The sequence below is a fragment of the Pelodiscus sinensis genome, chromosome 9 (assembly GCF_052426305.1).
Source record: "Pelodiscus sinensis isolate ZL-2025 chromosome 9, ASM5242630v1, whole genome shotgun sequence".
Taxonomy (NCBI): domain Eukaryota; kingdom Metazoa; phylum Chordata; order Testudines; family Trionychidae; genus Pelodiscus; species Pelodiscus sinensis.
The window spans coordinates 66831080-66851594 of record NC_143060.1 but is presented as its reverse complement, the minus strand read 5'-3'; the positions used below and the strand labels follow the sequence as shown (position 1 = coordinate 66851594).

General features: G+C 62.5%; 1 long non-coding RNA gene across 4 annotated transcripts in view; it reads right to left on the bottom strand.

Moving 5' to 3' along the window:
* Positions 1 to 986: 986 nt before the first annotated feature.
* The window catches only part of LOC112546759 (uncharacterized), a 196249-nt gene continuing 176720 nt past the window's right edge, over positions 987 to 20515 (bottom strand). For all 4 annotated transcript variants that reach the window (XR_012906069.2, XR_003090460.3, XR_012906070.2 and 1 more), the window contains 3 exons: positions 7324 to 7439; positions 2101 to 2189; positions 987 to 1418 (listed from right to left, as the gene is read on the bottom strand). This is a non-coding gene — a long non-coding RNA (uncharacterized LOC112546759). The remainder of the gene's footprint in view (positions 1419 to 2100; positions 2190 to 7323; positions 7440 to 20515) is intronic.

The following is a 20515-nucleotide window of genomic DNA, read 5'->3' as shown; positions in this document are numbered from 1 at the left end:
TTCCTCAGCTGGGATCAGAGCAATAAGAACACGATTTCCTCGTTTTATCCAAAACAAATGAATATTGGAGCCGCACATACCCTGATCCCGGTCTGCGTAAATACGACGGCAGCTGCGTTACAGTGGAGTAGAGGGGCACCCTTCCTAGGCGTTGACGTGACCTGCTGTGTTCTGGCCTGGTGGGCTCTGCCTATAGGTTTGGCTTCACCATCTGGTTAGTGAGTTGTCGGGCTGAGGGGTCGCCTCTCCTGAAGGGTAGGTGTGGCCGGAGTTCGCCGCCGCCGCCGCGTTTCCAGGTTGCTGCATGGGTGTTGCTGTTGGAAGCTGGCTTGAGGGGAAAGAAGGAAATGTGTGTCGAGAGGGAAAGCGGCTGGACAGGACTGTTTGGGGCGGGGGTCTCCCAATCTGCCATTGTACCTATGCAGGAAGCAGCAGCTAGGAGGGGAGGCTGAGGGGCCGTCTATACTGGTGCTGGAAGGCGGTGTCTCCAGTGAGAGGAAGCCTCCCTGCACCAGTGCGCTAAAGCTAGAAGGCTCACCGCCCCGAGGATGTGCCTGGGACTGCAGCCAGGGCAGCTCGCCGCTCTGCGGTGGCAGTGACGTTTCCGGGTGTACTGGTGCTAGCTCGGCATTGGCACGCTGTGGCCGCTCGCCCTCCAGCTCCGGCGAGGCGAGGCGTGGCGTGGCGTGGCGAGGCGTACCTTCCCTGCTTCCCAGCACGCTGCTCCTGGGGGAGCTGCACTGTGTGGCGCTAGGATACTCCAACCCAGAGCCAGGCTCCTCTCCTCGGGCTGCTGCCCGTCAGAGGGCTCCGCTCTCCCACCCAGTTGCTGATCTGCCAGGGACTCCCTTTCCCAAGCCGTACGTTGCAGGTCTGCAGGATGTGGCTACTGTGGTGCCCCCTCAGTTGGTGCTTCCTGCTGGGGAGGGGATGCACCAGGTGGCATGGCGGGAGGGGTAGCAGGGGGCTCGTGAGTTGGGGGGGAGGGGAAGAAGCGGCGTGAGGGGCCCAGTTAGGCACTTGGTAAATGGTTCAAAGGACCCTGCAGAAGCAGCTCCCCACCCTCCTAACGCCCGGCAGCCTCTGGGCCGGTGTGGAATGAGAGGGGACGCTGGAGTCCCCCACCCCACCACCCTCAGCAGAATGAGCCCCACGCCCTTCCAGGGGGGGAGCCACGCGTTCTAGAAAGCAATTCTCACCCTGAGGCTGGACTGTCCCATCCGCCGCGCACCCAGTGTGCTCTGCGGAGCAGGGGATTTCCCAGCTAGTCACACTGCTCACGGCAGGGAAGGGCAGCAGATCGTGTGTGTGCCAGAAATTGTAACGCGCCGTCTCTCCGGTGTCAGAGTTCTTCAATAAACGCCTAGTGCTGGGCCCGGGGGGCACGCCGAGGGCTGCAGCTTGTGTGGTTCATACACCTGCCAATGCATGAATACAAAAATTAAGACCCAGTGCAGCCAGTGGGAGTCAGTCAGCACCTCTCAGGCTCTGCCCACTAGGCTGAGCAGCCGGCACTTCCCACAATGCCCTGGCACCTCCCTGGGGGCTCGAAACGCCGACCCCCTGCACCTGTCTGTTCCAGCCCCTCCGCTTGTCTTTCAGCGCTCGCCCTGCCGGGGAGAGACAGCACCGCTGTGGAGTGTGCTCCCAGGGGAGGCCTCGTTCAAAGGATCCCACCCGCAGGCCGCGTTTAAAGGACACCTGCCACATGGGGCTGCCTTGAGGAAATGCCTCCGTTCCCCCGTCGGGTGCCCACCACCTTTTGTAACAGGTTTCAAATCGACGGCTGGAAAGGGCCGTACCACGGCTACGTGGTATTGTTACATCCCTGGGCCCCGCCCCGCGTGGGCTGGGTGTGGTGGGATTGCCTGCAAGCCCTGCCTCTTGGACGGGGCTGGGTGAGTCGCTGTGGCTACTAGCTGCCAGTCTGAGCAGTTGGGTGCCCTTGGCTCTCAGCTGTGGCGCGTGCCGTCACCAGCAGCGACGGTCTGGCCACTCTCCGTGTCTCAGCAAAGTGATACCGAGCCCGCGTCTCCTTCCAGGTGTGAGATCGGCTGCAGAATGCGACCCTCGCTAGCCTGGCGCGGTGACGTTACCCACCTCTAAGCCAGGGAGGCGGGCGGAGGAGTCCTGCTGCTGCGGAGCCCGAGGAATGGTCATACGTCGCCCTGCCGGCGCTTGCCAAAGCCCTGGTGGGGACAGAGCACAGGGGTTAAGTGACTTGCCCATGGTCCCTCCGACTCAGTGGTTCTCACCTCTGGGCTAGCTCTATTACTCACTCCCCAGAAGCTTTGCTGGGGGGCTGGTGAAGCTCCAGCATGCGGAGCCGGAGCTTGACCCCTGGACAGTTAACAAGCCCTTGGCAGCCCTTAGAACACGGGGCATTGCCAGAAGCCAAGCCCCAGGCTCCTGCTTAGCGCCCAGGGGAGGCCGTGACCCCCCCCACCCCCAGCAGGGCCCCTGTGGCTACTCCAAGTGACCTTCCCCTCTGACTGACCTGCAGAGGTGCCAGTGAGCTTGCAGTAAAACAATCTAATAGCGGGCGCGTTTAGGAACGGGCCCTGGGGGCTAGAACGCTTCTCTCTCGCCAGCCGAAGGGGATGTAATAAGATGCTGCCTCCCCCAGCCTGCCCCTCACCTGTATTGCAGGCCAGTTGCTCTCTTGTAGGGATGTACAAGCCCATTCAACCACTTAAAGGGGGCTGTGGGCAGGGGCTGCTCCAGGCCACTGGTTAACTGGTAACATCACCCAGTAAGGAGAACCATTGACATCCCTACAGCCAGGGTCAAAGGCAGCAGAGACCATACCCGTCTCCACAATGGCACGTGTGCTGTGCATCCAGCCCGTGGTCGCGGAGGGGCGGAGAGGGGGCTCTCGGCACCGAGGACGTGTTACCACAGCTGCAGGGGGCAAGTCTGGAATGAATAGTGCGGTGACACTAGGCGATAAGGCAGATGAGCCCATTCTGATCAGCTTGTCTGATTTCTTGCATAACACACGCCAGAGAATGTCACTTAGTAATTTCTGCAGCCGAGGGAATTACTCTGCTGTGCAGTACAGGAACCTGAGCCCTTCGGGTTGGGCTGCAGCCTTTCTCTGTATGAAAGAGATCCAATCTCGGTTTGAAAACTCCAGGAAACGCTGCCTTGCTGTGCCACGTCCCAGCCAAATCTCTTCGCATGGCTGACTGCCTTTGTGGCAAATGGTTCTTAGTTTCAGTTTGAATTGTTCTGACTTCGGCTTCCAGCCTGGGGTTTTTGTTGTGCCTTTGCCTGCTGGCCTGAAAAAGACACCTCAAGTCAGCTCTCTGGTAGGCAGGAGCACAGCCATCTCCAAGCTCGGCTGCGGCCGCAGACGGCGCGTCGGTCTCCGCAAGGTTTGTTTTCTGGACCACAAATCAGCCTCGTAAACCTTCTCCAGCCCTCACCCAGTTTTCTGAATCCTTCGTGGGGCAGAGCCGTGCACCGCCCCTCCCTACTCCCACTCCGCGGGCCCTGGCTTGGGACCGCTCTATTTGATCAGATCACATCTGCAGGAGTGGGTGGTGTGGCAGCACCCCAGGGTGGAGCAGGGCTCCGCTGTGCTGCTAGCCAAGGGGCAGGGCAGGGATTTTTGAGGGTGGGGTCATGCCAAGGCTTTGGCAAGTGGCCAAAGGCTGAACTTTTCTGTTGCGGGGGTGAGGGGTCTTGGAGATTGGTGCGGCGGGGTGTGTCTGAGTGTTTGGGTGAAGGAGGGAGTTGTGAGCTGGGGCTGGGGGGTACGGGAGAGGGGGGCGGGGATGAGGGAGCTGTGACCTGGGAGGGCAGCAGGTTTGGGTGGTGACCTGGGGCAGGAGTGGGGGTGCCAAGGCAGGTACTTACCTAGGTGGCTCCTGGCAAACAGCCCAGCAGGACCTACGGGCAGGCTCAAAGCAACTGGCTCCTGCAGTCACGTGGCTGCCAGGGAGCCTGGCTGAGGGCGGCTGGATCCTCTTGTCCCCCGTGCCCGACGCCATACAGACAATCAGTACCGTGCGTGTTTCGTTCTCTGCCGTGGCCTAGCAATCGCTCGGCGTCGCTGGCAGCCAGTCTCCTCCTGCACGTTCAGCTGCATGATCAGGCTCCCAGGGTACCAGCGGAAGCGCGGGCTGGGCCATTCAAAACCAGCCCGCGGTGCTTACTGCGGGGTTGCTCTGCTACTGGCCTGGCTGGCTGGGCGAGGTCCGTGTGGCCCTGCTGCCCGCAGGACCCAGCGGGAGGCCCATGCCCCACGCTGCAGAGGAAGGCACAAAATTGCCAACGTCCCTGCCACTCTGAGCTGGCAGCAATTCCTTCGCCTGTTGGCTCTGAGCCCGTGAGCATGGGCCAGACTTCAGGACAGGGAGAGGCCCCCGGGCGTCCCACCCTCACACGGGCCAATGCCTGCCCTTCCAGGGCTCTGGGGCTGTGATCTCCTGGCAGTGGCCAACAGCTGGCGCCAAAGCACACCCTGCGAGCGGTGAGAACTTCTAGGAATTGGCACCGGGGCTTCCCTTCTCTTGCATTCCTGTGGGTGGGGTGTGAAGGTGTCGTGTCTTGGTTTCACACCCTGCTTTGTCAAATGCTGAGAAGGTAGGGCCCGCTCCTTTGGGGGGGGTGGCAGAAGCGCTGTCTGGTTCCCCACGCAGTGCGGTGAGATGTACCAGTACCGCACGGTTACCCGGAGCGATTGACTAGCCACTGCAGGGTTGTGCTGTCACCTGGAGCCTTTCCCTCGGGACTAGACCTCTTCCTACAAGCTCAGCCGCAGGCCGGGGGCTTCCTGTAGGGACCCTTGGGCGAAAGCCTGCGCCCTGTGAGTCTCGGGAGTCCTGGCTGTGCGTGCCCAAAGCTGGCTGTGGAGCGTGGAACGTTGCAGGCGACGCGAGCTCCGCGGGGGCGGTTCGCAACACGAGTTAGTTCACACTGTCAGCGTGAGGAAAATGGGGATTGTGAAGACAAAGTGGTTTTAGCTTAGCCCAGCCCATCGCTCCCATCTAGCAGTTGGGGAAGGAAGAGAGTTAACTGGGAACCAGAGTGGTGGGAGCAAAGGGCTGCATCGCAAACCAGAACCGTGAAGTAGGATGGCCACTGACTAACAGCTTCTCCCAGGCGTCCCCGCGAAGGCTGGTCTGTTGCGGAGCTGGCTGGCTCTTCGGGATCCAAATGCTCTAACACTCCCCTTCCCCTCCAAGTAGCTGACAGGATACAGCGCACTTGCCTTCCCGCGGTGACACTGGCTGGCTGCATTTACTGGCCGCTGTCATGTTCTCGTCGTCTCCCAGTGGCTTTGATTGCATTGGTGTCTGATGGTTTCCCCCACAAGTCTTGGGATGGGGGAAGGCTCGTTACTGAGCCTTGTGCTCCAGTGCCAGCTAAACAGCTGGGCAGGCCTGCTTGGGCCAGCGCCACGGCCCATTCTCATCTAGTGACTAAGCACATAAACATGCCCTCCCTGACATGCAGCGCTGCGTTTCCGGTAGCCGCTCGTGAGGGAGGACGATCCCGCACGCCAGGGGTTTGCCAGCTCCGAGATGAGCAGTTTGTAGAGCCTAGGGTGCTCTGCTCTGCTAGCCATCCTGCTGGAAAAGCCCAGAGGCACCAAGGCAGCGTAGTTTAGGGGTAGTGCGAGGGCAGCCAGAGGCGGGCAGCCCAGTGCTCCTAGGGGGCACGGCCGAGGAGCTAGTCATGCATTGCTGCAAGAACGCGCTCGCACCCAGGCCAGCCGGCCCAGGCTGGGAGAGAGAGCGCCACAGAGGAGGTGAGTGTCTCCTCCTTATTGAAAGTCCTGGGGATTTTTCAAGCCCAGGTAAAATGTGTTTCAGATCTGCCTTAAAGCTCCCCTTTGTAATTTGCCACGCATCTCACTTCAACCTGCTCAGAGCCAAACTGGTTAGGCACAGGCCGGGTTTGTGCTGGGGGGTCGAGGGCGGGATAGCCTTCCTGCTGCTTGGCATACTGCCACCTGGGCCAGTCCTGCGCCGGGGCAGACTGCCAGGAAACAGGCCCCAAGTGCCTGGGAGCTCTGTTTAGCTGGCTCCACCCTGTGCTCTGGGGTAAACGCCCTGGGTGCTAGAACAGCGTTAGCATGGGTGCGCAGGCCGCCCTGGGCTCTGATGTGGCTTGTCACCCACACGCCTCTGTCTGTGACAGATGGTCCCGAACACCAAGAATCACAGCGATAGTCAGGCTAGTCTCAGTCCCAAGGGACCAGCCACGTTCTTGGGTCTCCCTGTGCGGCCAACGCTAGTAGCCAACCAAAGCTACAGCAAGGACCAGGAAATGGTTATTTACAAGGTTACAGGCAGCACCGCTGTGTGCACACACGCACTCCCGTGTGCAGTTTCAAAAGCGTACAGAACGCGCTCTCGCCCGCCCGCTCCCTGCGTCTGCTAGGGCTGGCGAAGCACTGGGGAGCTTACACGCAAGGTTAGTCATCCCCACCCTTGGCATTCAAGCAGTGCGCAGATGCATTTGCTCATTGCTGGGGCATTTTCTCCCTCCTGCGAGCTGCTGGAATTCTCTTCAAGGTCGCCGCGTCAGTGGCGAGGAGGGGAGTGGAGAGAAAGCCACCAGCCGGTTCGCTCCACAACAGCGGATCCAGTATGGATGGGCTGCAGACGGGGCGCCCGCTCGCTGGAGGCCGGCACGTCCCACTAACGAGCGACTCTCGCCTGTCTGACGATAGTCCCCCGGCTGCTGATGCCACGGGGCGGATTTATCAGGAAAAACGTTGCTCTGGGACAGCCACGCTAATAAACGCCCTTTGCCAGCTTTTGTGCTGCGTGCTTGTTTGCCCGCAAGGCGTGTGGCCGGCACACGAAGCCGGGCACCGTGAATGTGAAGTGGACTGGCCCACTCCGGAACACCTAGCTCACGGCAGCCCCTGCAAGACGCCTGCCCTGGCTGCACTCGGCTTCAGGGACTTTCCCCCCAGAAAGTGAAAGGGCAGGGGCTCTGCTCGCTGGGCTCTTCCAGCCCAAGTGGTGCAAGAGTTCCAGTCCCTCTTGGTCAGTGACTCGGTGCCTACCCTGGGGAGTCCCCCTCCCACCTTCCAATGGCTTCATGGGGCAGCAGTGGAAATTCCCCTCCTGCTGCACCAAGGAGCACGGCGACCCGAGGGCTCCCCTTTGAGCTTCACGGCTACTCCCCCGGGTGGGAAGACGGGCTGCCCCTGGGGCCCACAGAGGGGAGACGCAGAGTTGGCCATGGGGGAAGGAGCCCCATGCGGCAGAGGGGCAGGCTGGGTGTGGGACAGACTTTGCTAGCCCCGCGGATTGCAGGTCAATGGCCGAAGACCCGATGCCTGCTGCCTGTCTCACGTACCTGTGCTTGCGCACGGCGCCCGTCGCAGCTCCCTGCTGGAGAATAGCGGGTGACGGTCACTGTCCCCTGGCTGGGTGTCGACCGCTCCTTGGGGTGCCCCCAGACTCAGCACGTGTCTGTAACAAACCCAAGCACAATCTCACACCCGCACGGACACCTGCACGCCCCCAGTGAAACAGAACAACGAACTCCACCAGCTCAGGCCGGTTCAAATGATACCTCACAAGGCATTGGCGGGTGGGCTATGGGGGGGGGCGCCACACAGGTAACGGTTAAAAAACCAGCCTGAGAGGCTGTGCAGAAGCCCCAACCAGTGGGGAGAGAGCTTAGTGAAACAGCCAATGGGGGGAAGCTTGTTAGGGCAGCCAATCAGGGCTGGTGGTGGGGGCTATATAAGCCAGGCTGCTCAGCAATGCTGCGTTTCTCCCTGGCCTGCTAGGGAGCACCGTGGCTGGCGCAGAGCAGGCGTTTCTGGCTATCGCTGCCAGGCTGAGGCCCTAGATGAAGTGCAGCTAGGGGGCTAGGGCCACGGGGGAGGGGGCACAGGGAAAAGCGGCAGCAGAGGAGTGGGAGGGGAGGCAGGCAGTGAGCGGGGGGCCTGCTCCCCCCGCACTCATTTCCCGATGGGAGCGTGGCTGATCTCCGGGTGGCTGAGAACGGTTGGGCAGGCCTGAGCCGACCTCTCTCCCCCTTCCGTAGCCAGGGTGGGCCTCAGCCACGGAGCCATCCTGGTCCGGGAAGGGGCGGCCTTTGAGCTTCAGCAAACGGCTCCTGTGTCCCGTCAGTGCCGATCGGGGCAAAGCCGTGGGCTTGCTGAACCCCTCCGCTGGGGCCCAGGCCCGACGGCAACGAGGGGGCCCGGGGCGCTCGCCGCAGGCCCTGTAAGTGGATGTGAGGCGCGCTCTGAGTGCCTCGTGGCCGTGCCCAGGGCCTGGCCGCCCCACCCTCGCTCTTACTGCCCAAGGCGCCGTCCCTTCGGGAACCCCCCCCCACCGCCGTGCCCAGGGCCTGGCCGCCCCACCCCCGCTCTTACTGCCCAAGGCGCCGTCCCTTCGGGGACCCCCCCCACCGCTGTGCCCAGGGCCTGGCCGCCCCACCCCCGCTCTTACTGCCCAAGGCGCCGTCCCTTCGGGGACCCCCCCACCGCTGTGCCCAGGGCCTGGCCGCCCCACCCCCGCTATTACTGCCCAAGGCGCCGTCCCTTCGGGGACCCCCCCCACCGCTGTGCCCAGGGCCTGGCCGCCCCACCCCCGCTCTTACTGCCCAAGGCGCCGTCCCTTCGGGGACCCCCCCCACCGCCGTGCCCAGGGCCTGGCCGCCCCACCCCCGCTCTTACTGCCCAAGGCGCCGTCCCTTCGGGGACCCCCCCCACCGCCGTGCCCAGAGCCTGGCCGCCCCACCCCCGCTCTTACTGCCCAAGGAGCCGTCCCTTCGGGGACCCCCCCACCGCTGTGCCCAGGGGCCTGGCGAGTCTCAGCCTCCTGCTGGCGCCACCCTCTTACACTCAGCTGACAAAGCGCCGAGGGCGTCTGGCTCTCCTGGCGGCCCCCCTGCAGGTCGGGCGCGTGGTAGTGGGGACGCGCCGCGCCCGCTGGGGAAGTGATGGAGGGGCCTGGCCTTATCCGCTGAGGCGTTTGGGTTACAACACAGTTGTGCTGGAGACGTGCACCGACTGAGCACAAGCGCTGGCCCCGCTAGGTAACGGATACGGCCAGCACCTGGGCGGGGCTCCCGGTCCCCGCCGGCAGGGCCTCTGCAGTGGCACCAGCCCCACGGTGGGCCTGGGGGCCGCTGATTTCCGACGCCACAGCCAGGGGCAGCTTGGCGGCAGTGGGGGGCTGAGCTGAGGCAGCGTTGCGGTGGCAGGGTCTGAAGCTGGGGGAGCCACGCCCTGCCTGAGGGATGCCGGTGCGGGTGTCCCGACCAGCAGTCCAAGCAGAAATCGCTGCAGCTGGGGCAGGCAGGAGCCTCTGGAGCAGCCATGACAGCACTGCCCGGAGGGCTGGAACCCTTGGCTGAGTGAGGGGCAGGATCGGTTGGCGTCTCCCAGCTTCAAGAATGTTCCAGGTTCCAGAGCAGCGCAGGGGCTAGTGGTGGGTTCAGGAGGAAGAGGGGGGACATGGTTTCCTCTCCTCTGCCTCCCTGGAGAGCAGCCAGGCCTGTCGCAGCTAGAGCGGCTCAACAAAACTGGTCTAAGAATTATTTTTAAGCTGGCACGTCCCTGCCTCCCCTGGAAATTCAGCCTGAAGCAGACCTCTGACATGGAGAATTGGAGCTAGAGCGGTTAAAACGCGGCAAAGTGAGACGCAGCGGACGCCAGAGTCTTCTCATGGAAATTGCCAGGCAACGTGAACTGTCCGCGGCGCCGGTACTGGAACGTGGCCCCTGGACTACAGAGCAACTCTCAGATGCAAATGTCTCTGGCTGGGCTATGGAAAAACCGGCGCTGCCTCAGAAAACCTCAAGGCCTAGTGGTGCAACGGCTCGCGCTGGCCCAGAGCAGCCTGCAGTGGGAGTGAAGAGGCCTCTTCACACTTCCCAGCGTGGACAGTGACGGCTTGCTTGCCCTTTGCAGTGTTCTCATCTTCAGGACGCCCACGGTAGGAAAAAAAGCCCCAAAACATCATAAAACTCTCAGCCAGCAACGGGCCCCCAGCCTGGTTTCCATTGCCTTGCATATTCCCTCCGTCTGCCTGCACTGAAATGACTAACGGGCTGCAGCTACCAGTGGAAATGCTCCCCTGCCGTGAGCACAGCAGAGAGGCCTGCTTGAGACTGGAAGAGGCCAGGTGGCCCGGGGCTAAGCATGCCAGGAGCGCCCAGGAGCCGCCCTCTCCCCGGGGTGGTGGAAATTCATGCGTCACGCAGGCCTGGCCTGGCAGAGTGGACTGTGCCAGGCCCGGTGCGCTTGTACCGAAACTGCCAACACTTGGGTCTCGGGGGTAGCTTGGCTCCTGGCAGCTGAGGCTCGTGGAGCCTTGACCCAGCCAGGCAGGAGAGGGGCACACGGTTGTGGGGTGGAAATTGGATGTATTGGGGGGAGGAACCTAGCCCTGCAGCAAAGCCCAGTGCCAGCTCTGTGCACACGTCTACACAAGCGACACCATCCCAGGACCTCACCACATTCTCCACACCGTCAGAGGCTCATACCACGGCACGCCCTCCTGTGTGCCCCACTGCCACGTGTATTGGCCAAACCGGGCAGCCTCTGCCACGCAGGATAAATGGACACAACGCAGACATCAGGAATGGTAACACACAAACATCTGAACCGCCCCGGACACCCAAGTAAGGGATTTGAAAGGAGCCATCCTTCTCCAAAAGAATTGCAAAACCAGCTTCCAAAGGGAGCCAGCTGAACTGCAGTTCATTTGCAAATTCAACGCTAGCCGCGTAGGACTGACTAAGGATCTCAGCTGGCTAACGCACTACAAAGGCAACTTCCCCACTCTGGATATTCACAGCTCCAGACCAAATGCTGAGAAGGATCCACTGCCACCCTGACTAGGATCCCTTCATTGACACACACACAACTCCTCCGTACGTGTACCCCTGCCTCTGCAATGGCCACTAAGGATGTTAAAGGCCAGTCGACTATCCAATACACATTTGCTTATCGGATAGTAATGTCGACTAGTCAGTTCTCCCCCCCCCCCCATGCTGCCTCTGTGAAATAGAGGCAGCAAAGAAGGGGAGGGGGGAAGGGGTACTTCAGAGGATCAGCTGTGCAGCAGGCTGCCCCTTTAAAACACCACCTCTGCAGGGATTCACAGGGGCTGACTCCCCAGCTGATCCCGAGTCCTGGGGAAGTGCTACGGAGAGCCCGGGCTAAGCTGTGGAGTCCGAGCTCCCCTCCTGCCGCTTGGAATGGCCTGGAGGCAGCGTTTTAAAGGGGCAGCCCCCCGCACAGCTGAGCCCAGGATCAGCTGTGCAGCTGCCACCTTGGGGTTTCAAAGTGGCTGATCCTGGGCTCAGCTGTGCGGTGGGCTGCCCCTTTAAAATGCCGCCTCCACGCGATTCAAAGGGGCAGCTGCCGTTGAGCCTGGGCTCAGGTGGGGACCAAGCGGGATATCCCCAGGGCCCGGGATCAGCTGGAGGGTCCCCAGCTGGCCCTGGGTTCCAGGGAAGTGCCGTGTGGAGCTGGACTCCCCTGCCGCTCCTTTCAGTCGCGTGGAGGCAGCAGTTTCAAAGGGACAGCGGCTGGTCAGCTGTGTGGCCAAAGCCCCTTTGAAAGTGCCGCCTCCATGTGATTCAAAGGGGCAGGGGAGCCCATGGCTTTGAAATGCACAAGAGCCCCCACTGGGGCTTCTTGTGCATTTCCAAGCAGGCACCCACTTGCAGCCTAGAGTCAGCGGGACTTCCCACGGGCCCTGGGCTGCACCTGGAGTTCTGCATTTCTCCTTTGAAATGTACAGGAGCCCCATGTGCTCTTGTACATTTCAAAGGAGGAATGGGGAAGTGCCTATTGACTAGTCAGTTAACATCCCGAACTTCCACTCCACCTGAGGCAGTGGGTCTTGCCCATGAAAGCTGATGCCCTAATAAATCTGTCAGTCTCTCAGATGCCACAGGACTGCTCGTTGTTTCTGCAGATACTGACTAACATGGCCACCCCACTGAGCTTTTTCACTGGGAGAAATGAGCAATTTGTTGTTTTTTCTCTGTTCAAGCTGGGTCTTGACCCAAGACTGGATCAAACCCCCAGTACCCCCAACTTTAACGTGTCTGGGGGCCAGTGCTGGCTCAGATCTTCCTGGTTGGCTTCTCTGGCTCTTTGGAATCTGGATCTCAGTTTTGCTGCTTGGTCCCAGCACTCTGACACTAGAGCCTCGGACTCAACCACAATTCAGCCCCAAGCTTTCAGAGCAACGCTTCCAGGATCCAAACCCAGCTGGTGCCTCCCTCTGGGGAGCTAAATCCCTCACGTTTTCATAGCATCATCGAACACTAGGCCTGGAAGGGACCCCGAGAGGTCATCGAGTCCAGTCCCCTGCCCTCGTGGCAGGACCCAGCACCATCTCTAGACCATCCCTGACAGCTGTCTATCCAACCTGCTCTTAAACATCTCCAGTATCAGTGGGCTAGCCCTGTTAGTCTGGATCTGCAAAAGCGGCGAGGAGTCCTGTGGCACCTTGTAGACTAACCGATGTATTGGAGCATAAGCTTTCGTGGGCAAAGGCCCACTTCCTCAGATGCAGGTAGTGGAGATTCCAGAGGCAGGAATATGCAATTTGCATATCTTTTCCCGCTTTTTTTTCCAGAAGAGACTTTTCCGAAACGTGGCCCATCTACAGGGGGCCAAGTGTCGGAAAAACCTCCTCGCTCGGCACATCCCTTCTTCCTCCAACAATGCGGAGCACAGAGATGCTGAAAGAACCCATCCGCTTTTCCGGGCACTGTTCTGACAAAGTGGCCTTTTCCTTGGCTGTGGCAGAGCTTTTCCTCTGCAGCGTCGACACAGCCTAGCTAGGAATGTGCCCCGTACGCGCTGACTCGTCAGTCGCACGGAGGGGGACGGTTGTAGTACAGGGGTCTCCCTCCTTCTTAAGCACAAGATCACTTTTTGGATTGAAAAACACCATTGCCCTGCCTCCTTCATGTCTCTTCTCCGAGGCCCCCACCCCGCTCCCTCCATCCTCCCCCATCCTCCCCCCTTTTCACCAGGCAGGGGCAGGGGGCTGGGGCACAGGATCTGGCGTGTGAGGGGGCTCTGAGCTGAGCCTGGGACAGGGAGTTGGGGTACGGGAGGGGGTTCAGGGTACAGGCGTTGGGAGGGAGTTTGGGCCAGGGGCCTCAGGGCTAGGGGTGCAGGAGGGGTTCATGACTGGGGCAGGGGTTCGGAGTGGACTCCAGCTGCACACTGAGTATTTCAGGTGGCTCCTGGGTGGGGGTGCAGTGGGGCTAAGACAGGCTCACCCCTGCCCTGGCCCTGCACCACTCTCCAAAGCAGCCAGTAAACCCCCTCCGTCCCAAGCCCTGTTGTGCCCCCATTCTGTGGAGCTAGGATACAGGGTGGGGGGGCACCCTGACATCAGCGCCCCCTCCTCTCCCTTCCCTGCCCTGCATGGCAAGCAGGGGGAGGCAGCACCAAGGCAAATTGCAGGGGGCGTCCCACAGCGGGGGAGAGGCAGCTGGCACTTGATGGCCCCTTGGCCAAACCGGTCAGGCTCACCGGTCAGAGGCGCCAGGAGCGACTGGGTGGTGCCCACCGTTGTCCGGACGACCCCCCGCAAAGGGGTAAAGGGCCCGGCCGCGCAGCGCTATCTCGGCAATATGCAGCCCAGAAGCTATGGCCTAAAGGTCACCCATGCTGGCGTGGGCCGTTTGCTCACTCTAGCTACCCCAATGACTGTGGGAGGCTGAAATGAATGGGCTGTGGGCAGTGAAATATTCCACTGGACAGCGCTGTCATGCGGGTGGGCGGGCGAGATGACCGTACGCTCCTCTCACCTCTCCTGCAAACGCGGCGTTAAGGAGGGTAACTCCGCGGGATGTAGCACTCTTAGCCGTGCAAACGAGACCCACTGGAGCAGTGACCCGGTTCACCGCGGGGCCCGTGGTACAGCGGCCAGGCATCGGCCACCCGGTACCCGTAAGCATTGCACTGACGTCCCTAGTCACTAAGCCGTTGTCCAGTCATCTCCCGACTGGGCCTTCTCTCCGGCCCCTGCGCCCAGCCGGGCTGCTAGGTCCAGCAGTCGCTGTGGTCCTGCAAGCCCGCAGCGTGCTGGGCTATTGGCAGGCGCCAGTCGCGCACTCAGTGCCGCACAAGGGCAGCTAGCGAGCCAGGCCCTGCGGACGGGCAGCAGCACGGCAGGACACCCTGCCTCAGCTGCTCTGGAGCTGTTCCCTGCGGGAGGACAGGTCTGAAAATCCTAGTGGATCCCAGGCCACAGGCGGGCTCCTCCCAGGCTAGTGGGACATGGGTGCAGCCGGCCCTGGGCATCTCCGACCAGAGGAAAGAGAGAAGCTGGAGCAGGATACGTCCTGCTTCTGCCACGGCGCACCAGGGCATGAGCCGAGCAAGGCCGCTGGGCCCGCCGTCCATGTCTCACACCCGGTAGCTCTGCACAAGGAAGGCCCTGAGGGCGGCACGTCTCCAGAGGCAGAAACACCTGGGGCTCGCTCCGCGGGCAGACAGCTGAGGCCTGCAAAGGCAGGAGGAGCAATCCAGCCACTGCAGAGTAGAGTAGAGCAAGTCAGTCAGGCCACCTGGTCCACGTGCCCCTGTGGGACAGCAGCCGCACGGCGTGAGCAATAGCGAAGCCCAGCTGTCCCTGGAAGGAGGCAGCACACGACGGGTGTTCCCCCGGCAGCCGGCTCCATCAGGGCTCCTTGCGCCTTGGCGGCGTTGGGATGCCAAGATGCAGAACTCAGCGGACCTTGGGGCTGAGCCAGCCCAGCGGCTCCCGGCCAAGGCCTCCAGCAGAGCCCTTCCTGACAGGCTGCACGGGTCTGTCCTGGGACAAGGGCCAGCGTCCGGCCCCGTTACTCTCCGTCGCCACAGCGCGCTGCTCAGAGGGCTAGGCATGGCGAGCTCTCACTGCTTAGCAGAGGGCGCCTGGGGCAGGCTGGGGGGCACACGTCCTGGGGGTGGCCAGCCGCAGCCTGGGGTATTAGTTGCTTTTTGGCTCTGTGCCCGCATGAAGGGACGGGGGCTGCTTCCCGGCACAGGGGAGGGATGAGCCTTGCCAAGATGGGGGCCAGCCCTTCTCCTCTGCAGGCAGGGCACGGCTCCCCTCTTCCCTCCCGCCCCGGGTGTGGGCTCGGGCAGAAATCGGGGGGGGGGGGGTGACTCTGGGTGCTCTCCCCCACCACCTCTGATTTTCCCCCCAGCACGTAGATTGCTTTTGTTGAAAAGTGGGAGAGGGGACTCGTGGCCCCCGATCCCGGCCGTGGCGGTAGGGAACATTGCCTTGTGCACAGTCAGCGGTGTGCTGCGGCGTAAGGGGGACGTCGTTTTAACAAAGAGGACTCACCCCGGGCAGGGGCGGTCTCTCTGTCTCGTGACGTCAGCTCCAGCCCGGATGCCTTTCCGGAAGGTCTGTGTTCGCGAAAGCCGAGGGGTCGGGGCGCCGGAGGGTCACTGTGCCAGCCAGCTCAGACCAGATGATCCAAAGGTGCCTTCTGGCTTAACACAAATCTGTGACCCATTTGCATCAGGGCAGGGAGGCCAGCGCGAGTGTCAGGCAGCGTGAAATTCCCTGCCTGAGAAAGCGCAGCTGGTGTGGCCACAGGAAGACTCAGTCATGTCAGCCACTGCTCACACAGCCTGGGACATTCGAGGTGCTCTTCCAGGAAGCTGTGGTTGAAGAGGAGGCTTTCAGAGAAGCACAGCGGGGCCGACCTCTCGAGGGACGCCAGGCAGGGCCAGGGGTCGCGAGCTCAGACAGACAGCAGGGTCACACCTGAGCCCAGCATGCTTCACACCCCAGGGTGACCCTCCCGGCTCAGAGGGAGCGCGTGCGAGGCGCTCGGTCGTGTGATTCAGAGCGGCGAGGCAGCAGCTGACCTCTTCTGAGCGCAGACTGAAGCTGGCAAAATGGGTTTAAGCCCCAGCTTGCAGTGGGGGGAAACTGAGGCACAAGCAGCTCATGTGACTTGCCCCTTGTCGTCATGGGCTCCAGGACAGAAGCATGATGGTGTCCGTTCAGTAGCAGAACGATCCGAAGCAGGGCTTTTTCCAGCACGTCTCCCAGCGTCTTGGTCCCTGTCGCCTGTACATCTCCACTGCAGCCGCCCACTGATTCACGTCCGTCACTCGCCCGCGGCAGGCCCAGAGCAGCCGTCCCTCGTCACTCGGACGCTGCGAGCGCCCTCTGCTCTCGTGCCCCTCGCGCGAAGCAAAGCCGAGCCTGGACCGGCTCTCCTCCTGCAGCACCCGACTCTGGCCTCGGCCTCGCCAGCGCTGGCGGGGCCTGAGCCACACTAGGCGCTGCTGGCTCTGCGGCCAAGGCGCTGGCCCTTCACACCGGGGGGGTCTGGCCAGCACATCACATGCAGCCCTTGTGCTGTGGCAGCGCAGGGGGCAGCCCCCCAGGGCCAGCATCCCTCCCAAGCCACCTGATCCCATCAGATGAGCCGTGCGGGCAAATTCGGGGGGAGGGCAGCTGGAGCGCACATGGGTCAGACTGAGAGCAGAAGGCGCCGGCTGCATCCCGACCTCCCATGTGACATCAAAGCAGCTGATGTGCTGTGCTAGGCAAATGAGCCCCGCCGCAAAGCGCTGCCTGACCGCAATGTTGTTCGTGTGGCGTGTGGGAATGAGCTGAAGTTTCCCCTTTTCGCAAGCCGGGTGCACGAGGCAGGTCGCTTGCTGCCCTCCGCCGTCGCCGGGCGGGGGGAGGGGCGGCGTGTGGGCTTGCGCCGGGCGGGGGGGGGGAGAGCGCCCTTTCGAAAGGTTGCCCCCTCCCAGCATGCACAGGTCTTGGGGGGGCGGGGGGGGCGCACAATCCAGAGACTGCCTTGGAAATCCAGAGGCCCAGCCCTTCTTGTGGGCTTCTGAGGGAGGGGGGAGGAGATGCTGCCTCGGGGGCTTGCACCCCTTAGGAACCACAGCAAGTCACATGCAGCCACCTGTTTCGGGGGGGTCTCACTGAGGGCTAGCGTCAGGGCCTTACCTGCACACGGGACAGCCAAGGGGCAAGCAGGTTGGGGGCTGGATGCCCTGGCTGCCTCCCCACATCTGGGGGTTCATGTGGGGGCCGGGAGAGCCTGGTTTGGGGCCCCATGTTGCCTGGTTGGGAGCAGAAATTGGTGCCTCTTCCATTCCAGCGATATGCCCAGCCCCCTTGGCACCTGGGGTGGGCGCGCCCCTGGTCCGGTGGAGACAAAATGCTCAAGTGCTGGCTGAAGTGCATGGCTTACGGCAAGCGGCTGCCCTGCCCACCTGAGGGGGCGTGGCTTACGGCAAGCGGCTGCCCTGCCCACCTGAGGGGGCGTGGCTTACGGCAAGCGGCTGCCCTGCCCACCTGAGGGGGTGTGGCCTATGGCAAGCAGCTGCCCTGCCCACCTGAGGGGCGTGGCTTACGGCAAGCGGCTGCCCTGCCCACCTGAGGGGCGTGGCTTACGGCAAGCGGCTGCCCTGCCCACCTGAGGGGCGTGGCTTATGGCAAGCGGCTGCCCTGCCCACCTGAGGGGGCGTGGCTTGCGGCTGCCCTGCCCACCTGAGGGGCGTGGCTTACGGCAAGCAGCTGCCCTGCCCACCTGAGGGGTGTGGCCTATGGCAAGCGGCTGCCCTGCCCACCTGAGGGGCGTGGCTTACGGCAAGCGGCTGCCCTGCCCACCTGAGGGGCGTGGCTTACAGCAAGCGGCTGCCCTGCCCACCTGAGGGGGCGTGGCTTACAGCAAGCGGCTGCCCTGCCCACCTGAGGGGGCGTGGCTTACGGCAAGCGGCTGCCCTGCCCACCTGAGGGGGCGTGGCTTACGGCAAGCGGCTGCCCTGCCCACCTGAGGGGGCGTGGCTTACGGCAAGCAGCTGCCCTGCCCACCTGAGGGGCGTGGCTTATGGCTGGCGGGTGCCCTGCTCCCTGGCTCCGAGGGGCTCTCTCCGGGCGCTGCCCTGGCCTGGGCACCTAAGTGCAGGAGAGGGCACCAGGCTGGGGGCGGGGTCCGATCTCCTTTGGCAACACAAGGCTGGTCGATGTCTGGGGCTTAGCAGGGGGCGGAGTCACACCGAGCAGGCACCTCTGGGTACGGGGGAGGGGAGGCTTTCCTACCTTTTCCCAGACGTCGCTGCCCCCATTGCACCGCGCCCCCCGCGAGTTCTTCCGTGCCAGCGGCTGCCCCTGGGCAGAGCGTGTGCAACACTCATTGGCGCAGGGTGCAAGGCGGGCCCACGGGGCTGCATTCTGCCCCAAGGGGACAGCTGGGAAGGGCTCAGGGACCCGCCCGTCCAAGGGGCTGCAAGGCGTGCGACTCTCGGGCCCTTAGGGCCTTCGCAGGCCTTGCTACCCTGCACGGTAGAGTCACGGAGACGCTCCTGGAGACTGGGCAGAGCCAGGGGGCCACTCCAAATGGACGGGCTGGGCAGGTCTGACCCCGTCCAACAGACGCACGCACGCACGCGGGAGGGTGCTCTCGCTGCAATGGCCACGCTCCTGCGCCGGTGCCGTCGGTAAGGCGTTAATCACGGGTTTGTTCAGTACAAGTCAGGCAATACAGAGCAACCATCACAGCCCACAACCACTGTTCCTGGTGAGCTGGGTGCTTGTATGGCAGGGGGCCCACAGCCAGGTGTTGTGTTTCTATTGGTGGTGCACATTCCCACATGCTTTGGTGCACATAAAATTATTCTGCACAGATCTAGGCAGGAATCTTGCATCTCTCCCCCCCCACCAGCTCCTAATGGGGCGACCCAAAGCCTTGGCTCCAAACCCAGCTGAATTCTGAGGTGTAAACCACGTGGATTCTCTGCCCCTCAGGGGCTTATACCACGGAGGACTGGGTCGCTGCGCCAAGCAACGTGGCTGACAGCCGCCATGCGTGTCTCTTCTGTCTCTCGCTGGGCGCCCTGCAGGCGCAGGGTAACGGCTCGGCAGGACTCCGCTGTGCGAGTCTCGTCACCTGCTGCGCTCTCTCTAGGTGGGGGGCAGGCTGGCGACAGGGATCTTGCCTTTACAGAGGAAGGGTTGTGCTGGTCGTTTGCCCCAGTGGAGTTCGTTCCTCTGTCCCTGAGAAAGCGCCCCCTGCTGCACCGGCCCTGATGCTAAGACTCCGGGGCTTGGTCCCATGTTCTCGGGGACACCAGTGCGGGCAGGGAAGGCCAGCGCTGGGTGCTCGTGGGGGCTCGTGTGGCTGAGGTTAGGGCCTAGGGGGTGACCTCTTGGTGGATTATAGCGGAACCCACCGCTGGCAGCGTAAGCTCATTTCGCTCCGGACGCTGATGACGCGATAGATGACCCTGAGCCCCTGCGCCGAGGCGGCTCGTCAGCGAGCGTATGCAAGCGCAGCGGGTGAGTTCCTCTCTTTCTGATCTTCAGCAGGAAAGCCCGGCCGTCAAGTCATCCACAGGGAGCCACCCTGCAGCTCCTCGCTACGCAGCCCTCTTACGGCTCCCAGGCTCCGCGCTCCAGTCCCGCCTTCCCCTGGGGTAGCCCATGTGACTTGTTCTCAGAAAAGCAACTCGTGAGCCAACTTCTTCTTTCTGGTGCATTGCTCTGCCACCCCGATTGATTCTTTCCCTTCTTCTGGCGGGTTCAAGCAAAGCTTCTGTTTCGGCAGGGCCAACCCCTCGGCGGGTGGAAAACACCCAGATTTGCAGCAGCTGAGGTTCTAGCCGACAGAAGTGATTTGAAACTTTACAAGAACCACGGCCCTAAACCCCATGTGCAAGTGGCAGCCCTCCTCAGCACACGTCTCCCCCGGCCCGCGCCTCACGCCAGACAGCGGCTGCTTTTCCACACTCCAGGGCAAGTAGCGCTTGGACTCTGGCTGCCCCCATTGGGCCGGGCAAGTCTTGAGCCCCCCGTGCGTTTCCTCTCCAGTCGCCCCAGGCGTAAACGCTGCCGTGCTCCCACACGGCTTGCTGTTCTGCGAGTCCCGCTGTGGTTGTTCAGTCCCTCGTGCTTAGCCGCTGGTGAACGGCTCGATGCGGCGGGGCTCCGCGTATTCATCCACCCGCAGGGATCAGTTACATAGTTCCAGTGATTATGCAGGCGAGGCATCGCCCCGAAAGTGCAGCCAGGGCTTAGGAGTGGGTGTTGCAAAGAGGCCAGCTGAAAAATCAATGAGTCTGGGGCAGCACAACTCGCTTGGCTGGGCCTTCACTTGACAGAGGCAGCAGCATTTTCTCAGACCCTTGCTTTCCGCCAGCTGCCAAATGGAAGTGGGCTGAGTTCCATGCAGAGAACAGGCCTCGGGGCAGGTCCCTGGGCCTGGCTGGAAGCCCTGCCGTGCCAGGCGAGAGCGCTGTGCCTCCAGGGTGCGGGTGGCTGCGAAGGAGCTGCGCTGCCGGGCCGTGATGTGCTTTGGCCAGATGGCAGCGGCAAGCGGCTTCCTGTTGCTGGCAGACAATGAGAGATTCTCGACACTTTTTCAAACTGAGAGCAGGAAGGGAAAAAGTGCAGAAGACGCTGGGGGTTTCTTTTCGAAGGGCATGTCTGGGCGCGTGCACCCGAGAGGCAGCCAGGAGAGCTGCCTCCACGCGCGCAGAAGGGACGTGACCCAGGTTGCTTCCGGCCCCTTCGCCATT